Below are 23511 nucleotides of genomic sequence, written 5' to 3' on the forward strand. Positions count from 1 at the left end.
GGATATTTTTTTATCTGGTTGCGCCTGCAATAGTTGAGTCGATAACGGAATGGTATCTGCAGAAGGACTGAGCTAGGGTTGAGGAACTGAATTTTCTAAGTGACCAATCCTCTTCAGCAGTAAACATACCAATTTTATTTTGTTTTTATTCCCAAGTAAACAATATATTGCACTACTGTTGTTTGGCAGTTTGTCACCAGATGTCAAATCTAGATAGCATTGGGAATTGCAAGAATAGAATAGTCTTGAGAATGTTATCTGGGAGGAGTTTGACACTGTGACTCCCGATGATGTGGACAGGATTTTGGGGAGACTTAGTGTGGCCACATGTTTACTGGACCCGTGTCCCTCCTGGTTGGTACTGGCTTCCCGGGAGGTTACACGAGGCTGGCTCCAGGGTGTTATCAACGCTTCACTGAGTGAGGGCCACTTTCCCACTGCCTTGAAAGAGGCGGTGGTGAGGCCTCTCCTCAAGAAGCCGTCCCTGGATCCAGCAATATTGGCCAACTATCTTCCTGTCTCCAACCTTCGCTTTATGGCGAAGGTTGTTGAGAGTGTGGTCGCGTGACAGTTCCCACAATTCCTGGAGGAAACATCTTATCTAGATCCGTTCCAATCGGGTTTCAGGTCTGGGCACAGCACGGAAACGGCATTGGTCGCGTTGGTTGATGATCTCTGGAGGGCTCGGGACAGGGGTTGCTCCTCTGTTCTGGTCCTGTTAGATCTCTCAGCAGCTTTTGATACCATCGACCATGGTAACATGCTGCACCGGCTGGAAGAGTTGGCGGTGGGAGGCACCGTGTTGCGGTGGTTCTCCTCCTTTCTCTCCGACCGGTCGCAGTTTGTGTTGGCAGGGGGGCAGAGGTCGACCTCGAGGCCTCTTATCTGTGGAGTGCCGCAGGGATCGGTCCTCTCGCCCCTTCTGTTCAACATTTATGTAAAGCCGCTGGGCGAGATCATCCGTGGCTTTGGGGTGAGATACCACCAGTACGCTGATGACACCCAGCTGTACATCTCCACCCCAGGCCACCCCAATGATGCCCTTGAAGTGATGTCCCAGTGCCTGGAGGCTGTGCGGATCTGGATGGGGAGGAACAGGCTCAAGCTCAACCCTTCCAAGACTGAGTGGCTGTGGCTCCCGGCATCCCGATATAGTCAGTTGACTCCATCACTGACTATTGGGGGAGAGTCTTTGGCCCCCACAGAAGGGGCTCGCAATCTGGGAGTCCTCCTGGATAGGCAGCTGTCCTTGGAGGAACATCTGACAGCTGTAACCAGGGGGACCTTTTGTCAGGTTCGCCTGATTCGCCAGTTGTGGCCCTTTCTTGATCGGGATTCCCTGTGCACAGTCACTCATGCCCTCGTCACCTCTCGCCTTGACTACTGCAACGCTCTCTACATGGGGCTTCCCTTGAAGAGCACCCGGAGGCTCCAACTGGTCCAGAATGCAGCAGCGCGGGTAGTGATGGGAGCAGCATGGCGCTCCCATGTAACACCGCTCCTGCGCGAGCTGCACTGGCTCCCAGTGGTCTTCTGGGTGCGCTTCAAGGTGCTGGTTATCACCTTTAAAGCGCTCCATGGCATCGGGCTTAGCTATCTTCGAGACAGCCTGCTGCTACCAACGACCTCCCATCGTCCCGTGCGCTCCCACAGAGAGGGCCTCCTCAGGGTGCCATCAGCCAAACAATGCAGGCTGGTGACCCCCAGGGGGAGGGCCTTCTCTGTGGGGGCACCTACCCTCTGGAATCAGTTGCCCCCAGAGATAAGGAGAATCCAAGACCTTAGCGCCTTCCGCCGTGCCCTTAAAACCTACTTTTTCCAGCAAGCCGGGCTGGCTTAAGAAGAAATCTTAAATGTTTTAATTGGTTTGTATTTTTAATTTTGGGCCAAATTTATATATATTTTAATTGTTTTTAATATTTGTATTTCATGTTTTTTAATTCTGGCTGTACACCGCCCTGAGTCCTCAGGGAGAAGGGCGGTATATAAATTTAAAAAAAAATAAAAAAAAAAATAAAAGAACAAAAATGCAGAAAACTGAAGGGGTTGCATGGCCTGTGAGTTGAGGATTGCTCACCTAATTTACCCAGAAAGATCTCTGCTTGGGAGTGGTTGGCTTGTCTTCTGGTGAAATTGTATAGCTTTGGTGTCAGCACCGAGGAAATGATTCCTATGTACCTAAACACCCAACTTCTTAGCATGTACAGTGATAGTTATGGCCCAGTCTATGCAACTACTTGTACATTTTCCCCCTTACCCCTGTTCAACCTGAAAGTTTGGCTCCCTCTCTCCCTTCTACAGGGCTTCTGAGGGCATAGTTGGCGGATGCAGAAGAATCTGTATCCTCCCCACCCAGTGAGCTGTGGAGTAAAAACCTCCTACGCAGACAGAGAGTGAGAAAAAGTGCTGTCTGGCAAGGCAGTTTTGATTCTTAAGATAAATTCTAAGTGCATGTTTATATCTATTTGGCTCCAGATCATGGATCTCAAAAATCTACTGAAATCCCCAATAGATCATGCCAGCCTGACATCTAGGTAGAAGTAAATTCCTCCAAATCCAATGGAATTTATTTCTAAGCATATTACGGATCTAAGCATGCATCTCTTTGCCAAATAGCCTGGCTGAGAAGGAGAAGATGTGTGGTTTTCAGCTGTTTTCAAGCTACTTTTAAACATGGGCTCAGTTCTTCTCCAAAAGAGTGTTATATAGCACTATTTCAGAAAAGTGCTAAACCCTTGTCCAAAAATTGTCTATCAGCTGGTATCTACTAAGAGTTGGGCTATTTGGGGCTATCTTTGAATACTTATATAGAAGCACAGCAAGTTTTGACAGATTGCTAACCTCCAAGTCTAGGTATCTGTCAGAACTTGTCTCTTCCCCAGTCTAACTAAGGACAGTGGCTGGTAGATTGTTTTCTCATAAGCTGATGGTATTTGACGGGAGGTGAAATGAAGCTGGGGAATCTATCAGTCACTTTTTTTAACTTGACCTGCATGAATATTCTCAGAAGAAGACCATCACTTGCCAGCTTCTTTACTGAAACAGATTAGCAGTTGGTTTCTGGGCAATGCAGTTTAAGGTGAATCAAGGGCTGAAGAAATGCACATTAATATAGCCATGAGGAGCAGAGGCTAATCTTTCTTCTGGTATGGACTGGCTATATTGAGTTTATCTGAATCAAGCCAAGAAGAAACTAACTGTGTAGAGTATTGCAATAGTGCTAGATTGCAATAGCATCACATTTTCTGCAGATTTCTTCAAGTATGAAGCTGATTCTGCTAAAGCACAATGTAAAGATCCCAAATTATAAATTGTCAAATGTAAAATACATGGAGGCCATCATTTGTTTTTATAATTGCTTGATATATTCATGCATGCATGCATATCATATCCTATAATGAGCATTTCTTTAAGACAAGTCTCCTTACCTGTTTGCTGCAACCTGAGTGCAACACATTTACTGCTATCTTTCATAGGTTTTTGCTCTGGTCTGAATACTTCTCAAGCAGGTTTTGCTAATCCTATTTCAGAATAGAATTTTGCATTATCTGTGCAATTTTAGGTTGCTGTGTTCATATGTGTGGAACTTCCATATTTTATAAGGAATATAGAGAGCATTTAGGTTTGCTAAAAGAATATTGCCTTATTATTAACTAGTTTCTTACTAAAATTATAGTCAACCTTTCCTCAAAGAGGTCAAGGCACTGCACATTTATCTTTACTTTTTTAGAACTTCCCAGAGAGCTAAGCTGGGGAGGTTGATCACCCAGCGAACTCCCAATGTCAGTTCAGCTATTTCACCTCTGAACCACACTACCACATATAGTATTTGGGGAATTTGCTTAGTTTGTCCTGATTTTACTTTCATTCATAAACTGACTTCACTAACTGTGTCATTTTCAGAGAGGAATTCTGATGGTGGTAACTGGCAGCAATCCTTTTCTTTGTTCCATTTCTAGGAATTTTTTCTCCCATAAACAACAATGTAAAGTCATTTGTCTTTTGACATTTTTAGTCCACCCTTTTTGGCCTAGGTTAACATATTGCAGAAGAAAATGCTGTGCTTGCTTTATTTAATGGCTTTATAATAACCTGGTGTATCCAGCTGTTTTAAAAGCTGAGAAAGTGGTGACCCCATAATTTGTTATCAGCTAATGCTGGTGTTAAGAGAAAATGAGAATGAATCTAGCGCTCTTTGAGCACTATTATCAGTGATTCCAAATATTTTTCATTATTATATGGCATGGTTTCTTGCTGCTACACCACTGGTATAATTAACATGGTATGCTATTATATTGCTTCACTGCTCAGCGTGGGTCCATCTCTTGTGATCCCCATCCTATTGGAGTTTTTATTTCTGGCTATCCAAAGGATGGTGAATTTAAAAGAATGACTTTTCCAGTACTGTAAATTAAAATATTATTTTGTATGGCTATGAAACTTTAAATCCTGAATCAAGGAAACCACAAATTCAGGATAGAGAAAAATCAGGTATGTCTTTAAAATAGGGCAGAGATAGGTTTAATAGTATTCTAGAAACATAGCATCAATGAAAGTCAGTTTTGTTTAGTGGCTAAGGCACCAGGCTAGAAACTGGGAGTCTGTGAGTTCTAGTGCCGCCTTGGCATGTAAACTGGCTGGTTGACTTTGGGCTAGTCATTCTCTCTCAGCTCACCTCACCTCACAAGGTTGCTGTAGAGAAAATAGGAGGAGGAAGGAATATTAACTATGTTCTCCACCTTGGATTATTTATAAAAATAATAAAGGGAGGATATAAATAAGTAACATATAATATAATATAACATTGAATCAATACTTACTATGGATTTCTCTCACTGACTCCACCAAGGATTCATGAAGGTTACAGTTCTTATTCTCCAGGTGAGCTGAAAATCAAATTATAATGTTATAAGGGCAAGATTTGAATTTACTGACCAAGTTCTGAGCTGCTGAAAGAGACTACAGTTTGGGAGAAACTTAGACCCACACTCATTCCCTATCTTTTATTCCCTTTTTGGAAGCCTCTGATTTCTCTATGTTACTGACATTTACTAGTTCTTCACCCCACCCTACCACCCAAAGATAATGAAAAATTGACTTGACAAACAACAGCCCTAAGGAGATGGCCAAGAACAAGGACATCAATTTGGTTTTGATAAATGGTTGCTTGTACATGACCCTGCCTTTTATGAAAGTGCCCATAAGAGGCTTTCAATATTCCAAGCCTGCTCATCAGCTAAAAAGATTGACCCAAAAGGTTTCTACTGAACACTTTGTCAGAGTATGAATATTCATAAACTGGAATAGAACAGTGGATGAATAGGCATAGCAACTAAGTCAGCCAATGAGGGCCAATTGGGAGCTGAGTCAGATTGGAGCCAGGGTGTGTCTTAGTCTGCAGCTTCTGAGTCTGTGCAGAGAATTGTAACTGAAACTAAGCAGTCTGTGCTTGATAGTCTGCTCTGCTGAAATGAAATTAACTGTTCTCTCCTGCCTTGTGTTTTGCCTGTAACTTCTACCAGTTGAAAGAGCTCTGTTATTGGTATTGTAAAATTGACTTCATCTATTATTATGTATATAAAGAAGTTAATGAATCCTGCTGAACCAGTTTATCTGTGTATGCTTCTGGATTTGATTTTTGCAAGAAACACTGACAACTTTATAGAAATATTTTTTTCTTCTATATTTATGACAGCGGAGTGTGGGGACTTGGTAAAATGAAAGGTTTTCTTGACACAAATTAAGGAAAAGGAAAAGGTATGCAAGTGGTCTGATCTTTCTCCCCTGGTCTCACTGTCTTGATTTAGTGTAATAATTCATTACATTTATGCTTCTGGATAATGAGTCATTCTTATAATGACTCCACCATCCCTGAGTGCTAGATCCTATAAAACTTGGGGTTTTATTTTTCATCCAATGTTACTTATAACCTTCAATAAGGTGAAACAGCATTACAGTATTGTTTGCATATGCAATTATCTCCTTGGTGTCCCCTCAGGTACAAAAATAAATACAGATTTTTTTGCACTCAAGACAGAAGTCAGCAGAGATGCTGGAGAAAGAGTGGCTGTTTCATTACCCTTTTATGCCTGTGGGAATCAACCTTGCAAAAATATTATTGTGCTACCTGCTTTGTAAAAAGACAATCTTACGTAGGCCACCGCAGTATCAAAAACCTTGACTTTTAATATGCTTTGTGAATAAGAAATAGCACCCCTCTGTATACTGAAAGGGAAAAAGAATCTATGGAAGTAAAATTAAGCTTTCCTTTTGCAAAGGTTAATTCATTCCTGGATAATTGCCTTTTTTTTTTTTAAGAATTGGGTTCAAGTTGCACTTGGGATTGACAACTTTTAACATTTTCTTTCCTCAAGTGAAATGATTGCTTTGAAACAGGTCTAGAAAAGAAAGCTTTACCAGCAGTGCCCTTTCTGAATTTTAGCTTCTGCTTACTTGTTCCAATGATTCCCTTTGGTGGAATGAAAAGACTACTAAATCAAATACCCAAGAGATTTAATTCAGATGCCAGGTCAACCATGCAGTGCTTATTTTATTTTTCAATACAGCTTTTCTTTCCCTTCTTTGTTCCTATTGTTCAGGGAGTAAGAAATATTATGGAACACAATAAAGGTAAAACTGGAATGACATGAGTTTTTGTTATCCTTATTTTATGCTTGTTTTTCAATCAAAATCTGATTTGTCTTACCTGGACTTGGATTTTATTTATTTATTGTTTATTTATTTATTTATTTATTGGTTCGATTTATATGCCGCCCTTCTCCGGAGATTCAAGGCGGCTTATAATGCGTTAAGCAATAACCTTCATACTTTTTGTATATACCTGCTTAGTAGGCCTTTCGCCCCCCCCCAAGTGGTGTGCTTTTTTATACAAAGTCATCTTATTGCCCCCACAATCCAGGTCTTCATTTTACCTACCTCGGAAGGATGGAAGGCTGAGTCAACCTTGACCCTGGTGAGATTTGAACTTGAAGTAATTGCAGGCAGCTGGTGCTACTTAACAGCACTTTAGTCTGCTGCGCCACCGAGGCTCTTTTGGTTTTGTCAATGAAATCACTGGGCTGCATTGGATGGAATGAACGGAAACTAATCCATCTAACAATGGATAGAAACTAATCAAGGAGAGAAACAACCTAGAATTAAGGAGAAACTTCCTAACACTTCCTTTTGACTGTAACTTTGTTGCTTGTATCCTTATGATTTATATTGATATGGATTGTTTCCTGATTGCTTATTTGTACCCTATGACTATCATTAAGTGTTGTACCTTAAGATTCTTGATGAACGTATCTTTTCTTTTATGTACATTGAGAGCATATGCACCAAGACAAATTCCTTGTATGTCCAATCACACTTGGCCAATAAAAAATTCTATTCTATTCTATTCTATTCTATTCTATTCTATTCTATTCTATTCTATTCTATTCTATTCTATTCTATTCTATTCTATTCTATTCTATTCTATTAACAGTGAGGACAATTAACTAGTGGAACAGCTTGCCATCAGAAGTTATGGGTGCTTCATCACTGGAGGTTTTTAATAAGAGACTAGATAGTCGCTTGTCTGAAATAGTTTAGGGTCTCCTGCTTGAGCAGGGGGCTGGACTAGAAGACCTCCAAGGTCCCTTCCAGCTCTATTATGATTGATTGCTTCCTGTTAAGGATGCTGTTGCAATGGTTCTGCTACAAATAGTGGGCTTTACCCACATGGTCACTTCCAACTTTATGGTTCTATTAGAAGTTGCTAAAGAGGTACCCCTAACCTGCCCTTTGGACAAATGAGTGTTGGATTTAGAGCAAGTATTATGGATTGATCTAAATGACATTGAGGAAACTCAGTTTTAGACTTCTAGCCAGCCCTATCTTGAATACTGAAGGTGAGTAAAATACACCTGTAAATGGAACTTTAAATTTAGATACTATAAGGACAAAAAATAGTGGTGTTGAAGAAAAATGGGAAAGGATGAAAAGGATGAAAAGGATACAACTGTGATACATCTTACTTTGGATGTCTCTCCTCTCATTTTATTGGAACCATACAGGAAACCATTGCATGTTAGTTATCAATCAAATGTTGTCTGGATCACAATTTTTCCAGAACTGAAGAGATGATAAATATCATCTCTGAGACAATGAAAGAGGTGAAATTTAGCACTTGATTGTCAAAACTCACATCTGCATTCAGAGTTAAGTCTGTGTTTCCTAAACCCAAGGCCCATTGCATCTGCAGTTCATATTTCATTTGACCAGTGAAGGGTGCTGTATCAAATCAGCTATTGGGTTCCAATGAAGGTCATGTTAGGCAGTAATAATTCCATCTGGCGACTAGCTAGCAATGTGCTTTTATTTAATTGGTAAAATGAGCTTATCGGTCACCATGCCCCATAGTCAAAATATTGAATAACAGCCTCCAAGGAAAGGGTAGGGTTGAAAACTGAGAACAGTTAGCTGAAAGAATGTGGATTTGGAGGCTTTCAAGCTCCCCCCCCTTTCACTAATCCAGCAACTTGGCCTGAAGCACAATGTTTGATTTGATGCATAAAAAAAGAATTAGTCCAACATTTCATACAACTTGCTCTTTCTCCCCATTTAAAGCTCCGTTTAAAGTTTTGGGAGGTAGCAAAAAGATTTTGATATTAGGTTTGGGGTGCCTAATATCCATTCACAGCCAGTTCATTTCTGAAGTGAAATTTAAAATCCTCTACTTTAATTTGACATGCATGTTTGTATATTTTATTTATTTAAATGATTCTTATTATGCCTTCAAAGGTAAAAATTCAAAGGTGTGTTACAGCTAAAAACAAATCCAGTCAATATTACAACATGACAACATCAAAGCAAAATAAGAGGAAACCTATGCTTTTCCCCCCTATGATTCTACCTTAATCTTGACTTTCTTCAGATAACTATTCAGATGTTTTGAGGTGATGTATCACCCTTAATTTTGAGGTGGCTGAAGGACTTATAGGTATCACTCTATATTTCACTGATCTTCAGCCTTTCCAGAGTTCTGTGTGTTCATTAATACCATGCTAATCTATTGAAGAAGCTCCTCCTATGAGATTTGCTTTGATCAGAAAGCTGGAGTGGAGTGATGTTCACAGAAAGAAAAACAGCCACACAAAATGTTCATTGCCACCTTCCAAAGGTCTCTTCCCTGCTAATAAAGTATATTTCACATTTGTTAGGATGTTACCTGCCCAGTAATTGTTTATTGTCCTCTTTTGCTCTCTATGTAACAAAGATAAATGTATTCATTTCTGATTACATAACTATCTTTAAACATGCTCTTGATGGTAAAAGCAACATTTATTTTGCTTTGTTTTATGACAACAAGCAACAATTTTACTTGGCTTAGTGACTTATTTTATATAGCTGAGAGGGTGCCCAGGCCCTGCAGTTTGATTATGACATGTATATTTTATTTGTAGAGCTGTTTATCTCATGTCTTTATTTTTATTTTTGATACACTGACTGGTCATAGATTGGAATTAAACAGTAAATAAATACTTTCCATTCCTGGATGGGAGATTAAGAACTATATTTAAATTGTCCCAACTATTCTTTAAATTTTTAAGAAAAAAATCTACCTAACGTCATTTAAGATATGTGAATGCTGTAATGTAGTTGCTACCTACTGTGGTGCTCACGCCTACCAAATTCATACCATAAGATTGAACATGCTCCAAGGGTTGTACTTTTTCCCAAATTGGATGGTAGGCTGACATATGTTGTAAACAGAAGTAGAAGAAGCAAGCAATCATTGCTACTGCAAATAGTCTCCGAAGTTTCTCTATCTCCCGTAGATACAATTCATAAGCTCTTTTCCCATGGAGCTGTGTATACCTTACTTCCAAAGATTATTTTCTGGCTACTAGGTGTTACTTTTCAATGAAAGGGAAGTGGATTAAAACAGGGGTGGGTTCTACTTACCTTTTCTACCGGTTCGCTTGCTTCGCTCATGCGCGCGCACACTTTTCTGCACAAGTGCAGAAGCGTTTTCATGACATCAGGGTCAGTGGGTGGGGCCTCCCGCCGGTTTTACTACTGGTTATATAGAACCAGTGTGAACCGGGGGGCAACCCACCACTGGATTAAAACCATCATCTGAAGTCTCCCCCACCCCCGGCTGTGAATAATCTTTTCCATGGGCAAAACTTTCAAAGAATGGAGAATATAGAAGCTGAGTCTCTAATACGGGCCTGATACCTTTGTTGGAGCTCACTGTGCTCCTTGTCCCACTTAATTTGAGATATCCTTTTCATTTAAAAAGTAAAGGGTAGTTTGCCTCACAATAAAATCATAGCTTTAAAGTTACATTTTCCACAATAGCTCTGGGCCACATAATCCCCAGGCATGTTCTTAAAAAATAAAATGTTGGGTAGCTGCAATCCATTGTTTAATTTTTCTTGAAGAAATGGGTACTTGAAGATGGGGTGTGTGTGTTGCACTAGACCTCCAAGAACTTCCAACTCTATTGTTCTCTTATAGGTCATACCAGTGGTGGGTTGCTACTGTTTCACACCAGATCAGGTGAACAGTAGCGGTGGCAGCGGGAGGCTCCGCCCACCTGCCCAGATGCTTCTGCGCATGCGCTGAAGCATGCACATTCCCACAAGCATGCGCACGCCCACGAGTGAACCAGTAGTGACGGGATTGGGAACCTGCGCCTGGGTGATCCAAATTTTTGGTCACAGCACATTATTAATATTATATAAAATAATCTGATACAACAAAATGACACACATGTTTGTGGCACATCAACATACATCTGAAATTCTTCAAGGAGATGTGTTGAGAGTAAAATTAGAAAGAAATAAAAGATGTACTACGTCATTGCCATGGTAGGATTATTTAAATATTTAATTATTTTGCTTTTCAATGGATTGTCTTTTTCAGAATCATTATTGGTAGCCTTTAAAGAAGACTGGGTGGATAAATGTAAATTAATGAGTGGATGTTCTAAAAAGTCAATTGCAAACATACTGGAATCTCTCCACCCTGCCTTCAATTTGTATTGATACAAACCTAAAACATATATAATGGATTGATTTCTGTATTTAAAAAGTGCAGTCTTAAAACTGACTACTGTTTTTTTTAAAAAAAGGTTTTGTAGTGAGAAATATTTTTAATGTATTTGCTTGAAAAGTAAAATGTTTATGCTAAATGTGCAAGCTCATAGGATTCTTAATGAGAAGTGAGATCTTGAAAACTCACAGATAACCAAAGTGGGCAATAATAAACTTGGAGTTTAGATAATCTCCAAATATTTGGTTTATAAAGAATCCCCGAATTGTCTACTTTTTAAAAAAACGGTAGCAAGAACAACCTTTGCATAATCACATTAATTTACCTGGTTTTCCATTAAATTATATCACATTAATTTACCTGGTTTTCCATAGACTATCCCCATGGTGTCTAATTAGTAAGAACGTTCATTTAGTTTATATTATATTTATACCCTGCATTTTCTCCAAGAGTTCAAACCAGCTTCCTTTCATTTTATCTTCAAATGGCAATCAAGTAAAATAGTAGTTGGGGCTGAGAAAGTAACTAACCAAAGTATGCCAGTCAACTTTCATAGGTTAACCTGTTGTTTTTAAATGTGGGTCTCCTTGATCCCAATCTAACAATTAAACACTCCATCACACTTGGTTTTCCCATGACACACTCTTAGAATTCCCAAATTCCCAAACTGAGAAATCTTGTCCTTCTCTGAAGAACAGTAAACAGTAATTTTTAAAAAATGTTGGCAGTTTTGCCTAGTCTGAAAAATGCTTTTATTTGTTTATATTTGGAATATTGAGAGGATATTTTTTCTTAGCTCCCATCCCCTTTTTCTGTGACTGTCTAGACCAGGGTTGTGTTACTATGGGAAATTTATGATCTGTGGACTTCAATTCTCAGAATTCCTGAGCCAGGGAATTCTGTTTCTAATTTTGGAAGTTGAAGAGCACAGGTTGTAAAGTTGACATAGATAGTTGCCCACCCTGGCCAAAACTGAACATGGCTTATGTTAAAGCATATTACTCATAACTACAGTCACATGAGAGACGTGGTGGCTCAGTGGCTAAGATGCTGAGCTTGTTGATCAAAAGGTCGGCAGTTCAGTGGTTTGAATCCCTAGTGCTGCATAACGGGGTGAGCTCCCATTATTTGTCCCAGCTTCTGCCAACCTAGCAGTTCAAATGCACATTAAAAATGCAAGTAGAAAAATAGGGACCATCTTTGGTGGGCAGGTAACAGCATTCCGTGTGCCTTTGGTGTTTAGTCATGCCGGCCACATGACCACGGAAACATCTTTGGACAGCGCTGGCTCTTCAGCTTTGAAACGGAGATGAGCACCACTCCTAGAGTCAGGAACGACTAGCACATATGTGCGAGGGGAACCTTTACCTTTACTTACAGTCAAATGAATCACACATGAATGGGAATTTACGGGAAAAATGAAGCTTATGTTACAGATTAAGGTGGCAGCAGAAATGGCCTGCATATCCTGGGTTCAGTCTACAAGGTGTGAAACTTTTAGAGCAACTGTGGAAAAAAAAGTGTTCATTTAAAAAAAAAAGTCACAGTATTTGAACATTGGAAGGATAAACTGAAGAAAAAACCCCCCACACATGGCAATACATGGCGAGGATCAGGAAAAAGCAACAGATGCTGTAAAATATTCTCTTTCATGCTCTCCCTATACCAGAATTGTGCAGACGTATGCTGGCATAGCCTCAGTCAGAGTGCAGAGCAAGGCTGTATCTTACACATCTGGAAGCTATTTGGCAGAGTGGAGAGTTCAAATGCTTTCAGCCTTAGCTGGTTTTAGACATATCTAGAGTCCAGTTCAGGACACTTCAGCACACAGAACTCATTAAAGCAGGGATGGCAGAGAGCATTGCCAGAAAGGAGAAGATCCCGGGGAGCTGTAGAGCCAAACATATCCGCGCTATCAGATGCTTCCCTTCATCCTGCCCCTCTTTTGGCTGCCACTAAGAAATGGGACAACTAATAGAGAGACACAATAGCCCGGGGTGGAGGGAGAGAATTGGGAAAAAAGAAGAGCGAGAGGAAAAAAAAAAAAAAAACACCACAGCATCACAGCTGAGTGAAGACTGGCTCTCTATCAAAAGACAAAATGTACTTGGACAAAATCCAGTACATGAGTTAAGTTGAGTGCAAAGCAAGCCATTCAGAGCTTAAAAAGAAAAAAAAAAAGCTCCTTGCTTCAGAGTTACACAAAGGGGTCAACCTTTTCTTTCCTCACTGAAACCAATCACAGTTTGCTATTTGTACTCAAAATGAGAGTGTTCTTATCACCTTGGGGATCCGGGGGACTCGTTCCCCCCCCTCCTTTGTTACATTCTACTTGTTAACTGTTTCTGCCTATGGACAAGTAAACTTTCTGCAACAACCGTATGACAACAAGTACCAATAACAAGCAATTGGCTTTTTGAATCCTGCTCGATAAGAAGACCCAACAAGGCTAACATATAATTCTTACTCGTTAATTTTCTGTCCTCTATTTCTTCCAATTCTTCACCTAGTTTTACTTCTATTCATATAAGCTATCCACACTTTGATCCCACTATCTTTGTTTACTAAATGATCAACTGTACTTAGTTAATATTCTATCAGTTTTCACCTCTTATTTTACAGTATTTCCAATCAAACAATCTCGGTTATAATTCATTCATTCCCCATCCTCTTTTTCCAAGTTCTATAAGTTCACAACACAGTCTGTATTTAAAGATTATAAATTATAGTATATATTTCCTCTTTCCCTTTAGTATTTCTCTTTACTTACTATCTATACAATATATACAATATGTCCAAGCTCTTAACAGATAGAAACTAGAGATTATGGAGGAGAATTGTGCAAAAGCCTGCCTTGAGGCTGAAGGAACAAAGAGTTCAACATGCTTTGTACTGTTGGAAGAAATGTCCATCTGCGTTCAGTTCCAAGTGGAGAAAAAGGCACTGGAAACATGGAGACTGCTTGGAAAGATGGTTTAGTGGTGGACAGGAATCACATGGCTTGAGTTCCTGAGCAGAATCACATGGCTTGAGTTCCTGAGTAGAAAATAAAGAAGCCCCAGATGCTGGGAGTGCCTTGGTTTTATGCCCTCTGTTGGGCCCCACCTCTGAGTTTCTTGTTCCTGTATAAGAAATGTATCCTGATTGGTCAAACTCCCAGGTGGTCTAGGGGTCTTAGCTAACTTTGTAGGTTGTCTCTCAAGCTGGCTTGAGTCTTGCCATGTGGGGAGTTTCTGTTGCTAGATGGGTCCTATTGTGTTGCAGATGATGGTCCATTGACAAAGGTGGTGGGGGGAAATGAGTGAGTTTGGCTGAGGCCTTAATAACCTATTGACAAAGGTGTGTGTGGGGGGGGGAGGCAGGAAGCTGCTTTGTCTTTAAAACATGTTTCTCCATTTCTCATCCAGGGAAATATAATATTCTGCCTTTTTAAATATTTCCTAAAATATTTCATTCTTCTAGGAGAGGGGTGAGTGCTAACTTCCTACAGTACTACTACATGGTTAGGTCTCAATACGTGGGTTGGTAGCCTATGAACAACCACTGTACACTTATAAAGCTTGTCTATTGCAGATGCTACAACTCAGTATCAAAAGATGGACTTTGCATGCTCGCTTCAGTCTTTGCCAGTTTACCCTTATTCCATGTCAAACTATTAGTTTCCTGGATTATAATGTTGTATTTTGACAATGGCTAAAATCCATGCTTGGTCTTTGTACAATACTTTGAAAGACGGGAGCAATTTTAATTTTTTTTAAAAAAAATGGTAGCGTCAGGACAAAACTGTGCATGGAGCAAGGGCAAAATCTACCTTTAATTTATTTAATGTTCATTTAAATGAACTATAGTTAATATGATTACCCCTAATAACTTTCTTCTTCTAAAACATAACTGGCAATTACAACAGGATAGGGAAAATTTGTGGCCTAACAGTTCATGATTCATAAACTTCTTTTTAGGTTGAGAGCAACATGTAGATATTATAGAATATGTCAATGGCCATACAGGAGAAGGAATCTAGTAGGTGCATGCTAAACTGAAAGTATCAATATCAAGAATAGTGTACATGTACACATGTATCTATCTCTACCTCTATGTGTGCATAGATATGTATAATTTGTGTATATTGTGTATATTGTGTATATGTGTATAATTTTTGAATATTTTTTATTGTTGAGATAATATACCGTATTGAAACCAGATTTAGGGGTTTTGATTCTAACTTTTCTCCAAACTTTGTATTTTTTTTTGATGACATGCTCATTTGTTTCAAAGTCTGGAAAAAAAGTAAAATCCTTGTTTTAAAGCTAACAAAAGTCATTGGTTCCAGTAAGTGAAATTCATAAAATAAAAGATAAATAAAATAAGGCTTACATAGACTGTATGTCTTAGAATAAGATCCTTACTATATAGTAAAGCATAGTGCATTAAATTTAAGTGAAAACACAAAATTCAGATTTTTAATCATCTATATTCTATGGAATTGCAATTTTTCTAGCATCAACTGCCTGTTTAGTTTTAAAATGTGTTTTTAAAGGCCGAAGAGAGATAGCTGAATTATTTGATGATACTTTTGAAAGCATTATTCACAAAACTATCACAAAAACACTAAGAACTTTTTGAAAACCAAAAAGATATGAAATGTAGAAAATTAGTTTTATGAAGAAACTCTCGTGATCTGCATGCTACAATTTTATTTTTTTTTATTTTAAAAAATAGTTATGAAGCTCCATCCTACTGTATTCCTAGGCCCATTCTTAAACACCTCATTTCTCATATCTTGAACATTAAACTACTAGGATCTAACAACTCAACCCTTTTTTCTACTTAAAGGAAATACTCCAACCGATTCGATTCTTTTATCATTCTCATTGAATTACCATCTTTCACTGTGTCAAATATAATATATTTTCAGTTCTCCTCCCCAATACTCAATGGTATAGATCATGTGCTGATAAACAGTTTCTGGTAAACCAAAGCTGCATCATAGAAGAATCCAATCCCAAAGCCTTGAATATCGCCTCCAAAAGCTGTTACCAGTTTAGTTATTTTGTAAAATTGAGAAATGACCTCAAAATCAATATTTAATATGCCCTAGTATAAATGAAATGAAATCAAAATTTTGTTATGTTACATCTTATCCCTAATTTCTTGTAGAGTGACTCAGATAATGTTATCAAGTTGGGTAATGAAACATCGGCAAGAAAACAACCAAGCTCAGAGAGCTCTGAGGACCTAATGCTCCAAACAATCTGGTTCCTCATTTTACTGACCTTGGAAGGATGGAAGGCTGAACCAACCTTTAGTTATTTATTTTTATTTTATTTATTTAGTTTGTCGATCATGTACAAGATAACAGGTATAAGTATAAACATGGATATGAACGAAAGAAATGAATACAAATAAATGTGGACAGTAGGACAGGGATGGTAGGCATGCTAGTGCACTTATGCACGCCCTCTTTATGGACCTCTTAGGAATGGGGTGAGGTCCACAGTAGACAGTTTAGTTTGAAGCTGTGGGGGTTAGAGCATGTAACAATGGAGTCAGGTAGAGCATTTCAGGCGTTGACCACTCTGTTGCTGAAGTCGTATTTTCTGCAGTCAAGTTTGGAGTGGTTTACTTTGAGTTGGTATCTATTGTTTGCCCATGTATTGTTGAGGTTGAAGCTGAAGTAGTCACCTTCAGCCTGTGAGAATTGAAATGCTGGCAGTCGGCAGAATTAGCCTGCAATACTGCACTCTAACCACTGGGCCATCACAGCTCTTAGTTGCACAGTGATTAGAATGCATGGGTGCTGTCCCAGAAAAAAACTGTAGGATCTTGTTCTATGTTTTGAAGGATTTGCTTATTAGAACCTCATTTGCTCAGTGCTGCTAGAAGTATTATGCCATGACTGTGCAAAGTTCTGAACTTCTTTGAAAGCCCACTGCTCCTTGCAGAGAATGCTGAAGAGAATTACAGAACAATTGTATGGAAAACGTAAATTGTGTCTTGCTGATGTACTTGGACTACAAGATGAGTCTTTAAGGCAGAGGTCTTCAAACTTGGCAGCTTTAAGACTTGTGGACTTCAATTCCCAGAATTCTCCAGCCAGATGGCTGGAGAATTCTGGGAGTTGAAGTCCACAAGTCTTAAAGCTGCTAAGTTTGAAGACCTCTGCTTTAGGGAATGGGATGTGGCATGATAAGAAAAACACTTAACAGTGATTCCTTAAATAAAAAATATGGGGTTTGGAGCTACAATCCAATATAAACTTAAACTCATATAACTCCTGGCAGGCTTGCTACAAGTTTCTGTCGAATTTCCTACCTGTCATATACAGTAATGAATCTCTTTTTTATTTCTCATGCAAGTCTACTTCTGCTGTGTCAAATATGGGGGAATAAATTAAAAGTTTTATCTGTCATTGTTTTGGTTGTCAACGCACCTTTTGATGTATAATCTGGTCACTCCCTGACACAAAACAGTAATCCTTCTGCTCTTTCTGACTGATGCCAAACATTGGCTCATGTCTAAAATGTATATCTACTCCAATTTTCCAGATCATTTTTTAAAAGGATCCTGCAGCTTGTTTCCTTTTAAGGCATAGTTTCAGATCTCTTTCTTTCTCCATTGTGTTTGACCTAGTTCTCAGGAGTGAGTCGTTTTTCACATTAAAATTATGCTAAACATCACCACTGAAGTGTCTTCACCTTATCCTTTATTTCTGTATTTCTAGACACAGATTATGAGAAGTAATTTGCTTTAATTGTATGCCGGTGCTTCATTTAATAAAGCAGAGAGGTAGTACTGGAGTAGTTCCAAGGGTGAAATCAAGCAGGTTCTGACAGGTTCTGGAGATTCAGTAGCGGAAATTTTGAGTAGTTTGGAGAACCGGCAAATACCACCTCTGGCTGGTCCCAGAGTAGGATGGGAATGGGGATTTTGCAGTATTCTTCCCATGGAGTGGGGTGGAAATGGAGATTTTGCAGTATCCTTCCCCAGCCATGCCCACCAAGCCACCCCCACCAAGTCACACCACACCTACAAAGCCATGCCCACAGAACCGATAGTAAAAAAATTTGAATTTCACCACTGAGTAGTTCTATCTACAATATTCAACCCATGGAGGCAATATTTAAAAAGATCTTTTCGGGGTTACCAAAAGTTGACCTTTGGGTAGCAGACTGGAGTCCTCTTCATTACAGACTGAAAGAAAGGCAGAACAAAAATGAACATGAAACATAATCAAAAATAAATTAATGTTCTATATTTTTAATTGTAATTCCCAAAGGTGTTTTTTTGATGCAATCTTTGGAAGATTTTTGTGGGTTGTACTCCATGTTTAAAGGGGCTTGTGTAGCTTTGGGATCTTAGCTTGTAAATTTTGTCCTAGAGTTTTGTTGTTTGTGGAGGTCACAGCATAAAGGTCTAGTAGTGGGTCCTCTGGAGTTATTGTCTCAAATACTTAGTATTTCAAAACAGAGTAGTTAAGTAACTTAATTTGTAACTACCTTAAGTTACTTCTACATTGCTTCCAGTGTTTGATCATTGTCTTAACATTTGGGAATCATTACTGTATATTGATGCAATGTTGTGTGTATACTTAAATTTGTATGCATTTGTATGTGAATATGTGTGTGTGTGTTGCACACTCTCTTGAAGTAGGCAGGACAAACATATTACTGCTATAAATCAAAGGATTCCCACCAATTGTCAAAGCTCACATATATTAATATTGTATGAAAAAAGACCCACATCCTTCAGAAGGTAGCTGATAAAGTTCTTAGCTTGACGATTGAAGATATTGACTAGTTTCTCCTTACTTTTTACCAACTCAGATGGTAAATGGTGGTAGAAAAGAAGGAAATGCTCTGTTACCATGATTCCTAAGAAATAAGGGAACATCTAAACATAATACAAACTAAACCAAACAGCTTGGAAATGGCCTACTTTTTTTCTCCAGATAGTTCCACAGTTACACAACCAGCTAGCATTTCAAATTGACTAGGCTTGTTTTGTGGCATACTTTAAATATTAGATAATCCTGTTCTGGCTCTAACTCTCTCTTTTCAATTCCAGCATCCTTTAGCAGCTATGCTCTATCAACCTCTTCGATGTATAATCACAACTTAATATGCCTTCAGGCCAGTTTGATATAGATCAATATTAGTTTTGCTATCACAACAAATAGGCGGCGGCACCATGGATCTCCTTGGTTACATGTGTTTTTGCTGCACTTGAATACAACATGTACCAGGAAATGAATCACCATGCACAGGGAGCTCGGACCAGTTACATGCAAGGAACCTGCTAGGCAATACATGTACATGAGGGGCTGCCACTTAGTAGGAAAAAACACAGTTTGCTGGTTTCCATAATAAGTATCTTCAGACAGGAGTGGGAAAGAAATCTTAGCCTCTGCTATTCAGTTATGAGCATCTGAAATGGTGCAAAGTCCTCATGTGGCTGTATCCTTAAAGAATATTAGAATAGAATAGAATAACAGAGTTGGAAGGGACCTCGGAGGTCTTCTAGTCCAACCCCCTGCTTAGGCAGAAACCCTACACCACTTTAGACAAATGGTTATCCAATGTCTTCTTAAAAACTTCCAGTGTTGGAGCATTCACAACTTCTGCAGGCAAGTTGTTCCACTGATTAATTGTTCTAACTGTCAGGAAATTTCTCCTTGGTTCTACGTTGCTTCTCTCCTTGATTAGTTTCCACCCCTTGGTTCTTGTCCTGCCTTCAGGTGCTTTGGAGAATAGCTTGACTCCCTCTTCTTTATGGCAGCCCCTGAGATATTGGAACACTGCTATCATGTCTCCCCTAGTCCCTCTTTTCATTAAACTAAACATACCCAGTTCCTGCAACCGTTCTTCATATGTTTTAGCCTCCAGTCCCCTTAGTTGTCCCCCACCATGATGTAAAACAATCCAAAGAGTCTGTGTGGGATTTGAGTAGTGGGAAGTCCACCAGCTTGCAATGAACAAGGCATGAAGATTGAGTGTTTAATTGAGTAGTTTAATCTCTCTTTTCTACTTCTAGTAATTTATTTCCATTTTCTTTCACTGGCTCAAATGGAAAAGAAAATTCTTAAGTCAGGCTGATATGAGAAAGAGGTTTTTGGACTCCATGGAGACCTTAAGAGCTAGACAGTGCCAGATGGTGTCTTCTCTTGGGCCACTCTTTTCTACAATCATAGGCTTCTGGGTATTGAGGAGTATAGAGATGGCCATGCAAAAAAGATTTCAAAGCCATTAAAAACTATCAGCCTGGTTCAGAAAGACAGGAAAGAATGAGGAAGAAACCCAAGATTGAACTGCCTTGATCAGGGGTTGGCAACCTTAAACAGTCAAAGAACCACAAAGGTCCTAACCGGAAGCCCCTTGTTCAATTCTGGAGCCAACCGGAAGTCCGGTTCCCCCACCATAGAGTCTCTTCCTAGTGCAGCATCCTTTTTCCTCTACCTGTCCTAACAGAAAGCCCTATAAATTGTGGAGCTGACTGGCGACAGGGAGCCACAGCAGAGGGATGAAAGAGCCACATGCAGCTCCAGAGCAGTGGGTTGCTGACCCCTGGCCTTGATGTGTGAGACAGGGAAAGAGAAACTCTCAGGCTTTCAAGATTCTGTTATTATACATTATGTCAATAAAGAAGACTGTTTCCTGACCTGGTCTATATCAAAGGGCTGACAACAGCCATTAATTTCTTTGTAGAGTTGGGGTAATGAGGTTTCTCCTACGGCTGCTTTCTGCCGCCCAAGGAAGAAGACCTCCAGCCATCTGACTGCCTTCCACCCCTGTTCTGTGGAGTATGTGGAAATTTAGGTTAAGCACTCAAGACGTTGAGCAGGCATGGGAAATAGAACAGAACTTTCCATGCTAAAACCTAGGAGTAATGAGTTGCTTCATTTTGGTTTTTGAAAGATACATTTAAAATATCTGTAGTCTAGGCAAAAAAACCCTACACATACACGAGATCTATAAAAATCAGTGCAAGGTTGGCAGACCTGAAAGGAAACAGGAAAATGAACAGTCTCCAAAAACATTCAGCTCAGACCACAGCAGTCAGTCCAAGGGTAAAAGGGATAGAGAGAACATTGCATAAGAGGATAATGGATGTAGTTAAAGCACTATTTGGAGCATGGAAAGAATGCAAACTTAAAAGGAAACATCATTTTAAGAACTGAGAAAACCCTGATGTCCTGTTAACAAAAATAACCTTTTGAGCAATGGGCAAGAGCTATGCAGAAGGATTACGCTTCAGTTAATATATAGCCCGTGGCCCAAGTGAAGGGCAGGATCCTGCAAAAGCTAACTGTAAAATGCTGATTCTATACGCCTTTCATTAGCATTAGTACTGAGCGAGCAATCAGGAAAGAGATCTTAGAGTTATGGTGGAAAATGATAGCTCAGTGAAAATGTCAACTCAAATGCCATGCCTGAAATTCGGCTTGTGTGAAACAGTTTGACTTTGCCTCGAGGCATTTTGTGCAATGGCCTTGACGTGATTCATCTCAGCCAGTTGCTTTGCCTTGCCTTGGAGCTACATCCAGCAGGGCCAGTAGCTTTCTGGAAGAAGGGCTACAGCTGAAGCAAGGGTGGATGAAGGGATCGCCTCATGAAGCAGCTTCAAAGGGGTACTTTGCTCAAACCATTCTCCAAGCCAAATATGTTTTCCCCGTGGAATTCCTTGCTTGAATCATCAGGAAAGGCAATGCTGCTGTTATTTAAATCATTCAGAAGGACTGAAATAAAATGATCTATGGAATCATGTTGCCATCTACGTTCATGGATGACTGTACTTGAATTGCTGTCTACATTTTGATCCCTACATTTGAAAAAAAAAAAGAAAGAAGATATTATACAGCTGGAAAAGGTATAGAAAGCCACGAATTATTATCTGGCTAAATAAGTTCTTATGTGTGTAAACACGATTGCTTTTGCTTTTTCATTTAGAATGAAGTCACGTAATGTCTCATACCATATTAGGACTTTGGAAGCATCTACTGGAATTAAGGATGGTAGAAAAAGTACATCCTTACACAATGCATATTTAATTATTTTCTTTTGGGGGGGAGCAGTAGGCAGAATAGTTACCGATTTAGATGATAAGGAGGATGGAGACATTCCATAGTGCAGGATAGGCCTATCTGTAGTTATTAACTTGATCGGTATTTACTGAAGCACTGGCAGCAATCCTTGGCCAGCTGTTCAAGAAGAGAAGTAGAAGAGTGCTATGGCACTCCATGCTTGCAGAAATTGATTTCATGATAAAACACTTGCAAGACTATAATATGTGTAATCTTTAAGAGAAAGCTGCAGTTCTGTGTCAACAATCTCTGTAAGGTAAAAAAAATAGGAGAAAATACTTCATTTTCAGTGGCTTGCATCATTTATAACCAATTGTCAAAGGAAAGGGAGACTAGACAAACTGGTTAGACTAGAGGAGCCCATACCTACATTCTATAGGTAAGGATTCTGCTTACCCCAGGACAGGTAGTGCTCAACCTATGATCACAATTGAGCCCAACATTTATGTTGTTAAGTGAGAAATTTGTTAAATGAGTTTTGCCCCCTTTTACGATTTTCCTTGCCACATTTCTTAAGTGAATCTCTGAAGTTATTAAATTAGCAACATGGTTGTTAGTAAATGACTATTACTTAACTTGTTGGGTTAGCAATATATAAACCATCAATGTAGCTTTAAGACTGCTGTATTGCATCATACTGTGTCCTGATTGGTTAGCTCTGTAGCCAATGTCCTTAAGAGGGAGCTAGAAACATGGTTTGTTCTCTTTGCTGTTCTTGCTCTCTGATATCGCTGTTTACAACTCCAGAAGAACTGTTTATTGTGAATGACTATGATGACTGGTAAGAAGACTTCATTATTGGATTATCCCTGGACTGTCGTTTTGGCTATCTCCTGCTTTATATGTGTATGACCTGGACTGTTTATTGGACTATGCCTTACTATTTCCTGAAAGTAAACACAACTCAGTGTACTTGTGTGTTGACTGTGTTTCTTCGTAACTACTCTCAGTCGCTTTCATGTATACACCCTTGCTACTCAAGGGTTCCTTAACAATGGTTGTTAAGTGAATCTGGCTTCCCCATTGACTTTGCTTGCCAGAAGGTTGCAAAAGGGGATCATATGATTCCGGGACATTGCAACCGTCATAAATAGGAACCAGTTGTCAAGCATCCACATTTTGATCACATGACCATGGGGAGGCTGCAACAGTCATAACTGTAAAAAATGGTCATAAGTCACTTTTTTCAGTAATGTTGAAACTTTGAATGGTCAATAAACAAACTGTTGTAGGTCGGGGACTACCTGTATAAGAAAAGACCCTAAAAGAAAGACTAAGTGGGATGCTATATAGTATCCATTTTAATTAGTAGTAACTATGAGAAGGATCTGGAAGTCCTAGTGGACAACCATTTAAATATGAGCCAGCAGTGTGCAGCAGCTGCCAAA

General features: G+C 39.4%; 1 long non-coding RNA gene across 1 annotated transcript in view; it reads left to right on the top strand.

Moving 5' to 3' along the window:
- Positions 1-21489: 21489 nt before the first annotated feature.
- Positions 21490-23511, top strand: part of LOC117679252 (uncharacterized) — a 54531-nt gene continuing 52509 nt past the window's right edge. Inside the window, exon 1 of the long non-coding RNA XR_009622261.2 lies at positions 21490-21909. This is a non-coding gene — a long non-coding RNA (uncharacterized LOC117679252). The remainder of the gene's footprint in view (positions 21910-23511) is intronic.

The sequence above is a fragment of the Pantherophis guttatus genome, chromosome 2 (assembly GCF_059756535.1).
Source record: "Pantherophis guttatus breed Tessera chromosome 2, ASM5975653v1, whole genome shotgun sequence".
Lineage (NCBI taxonomy): Eukaryota > Metazoa > Chordata > Lepidosauria > Squamata > Colubridae > Pantherophis > Pantherophis guttatus.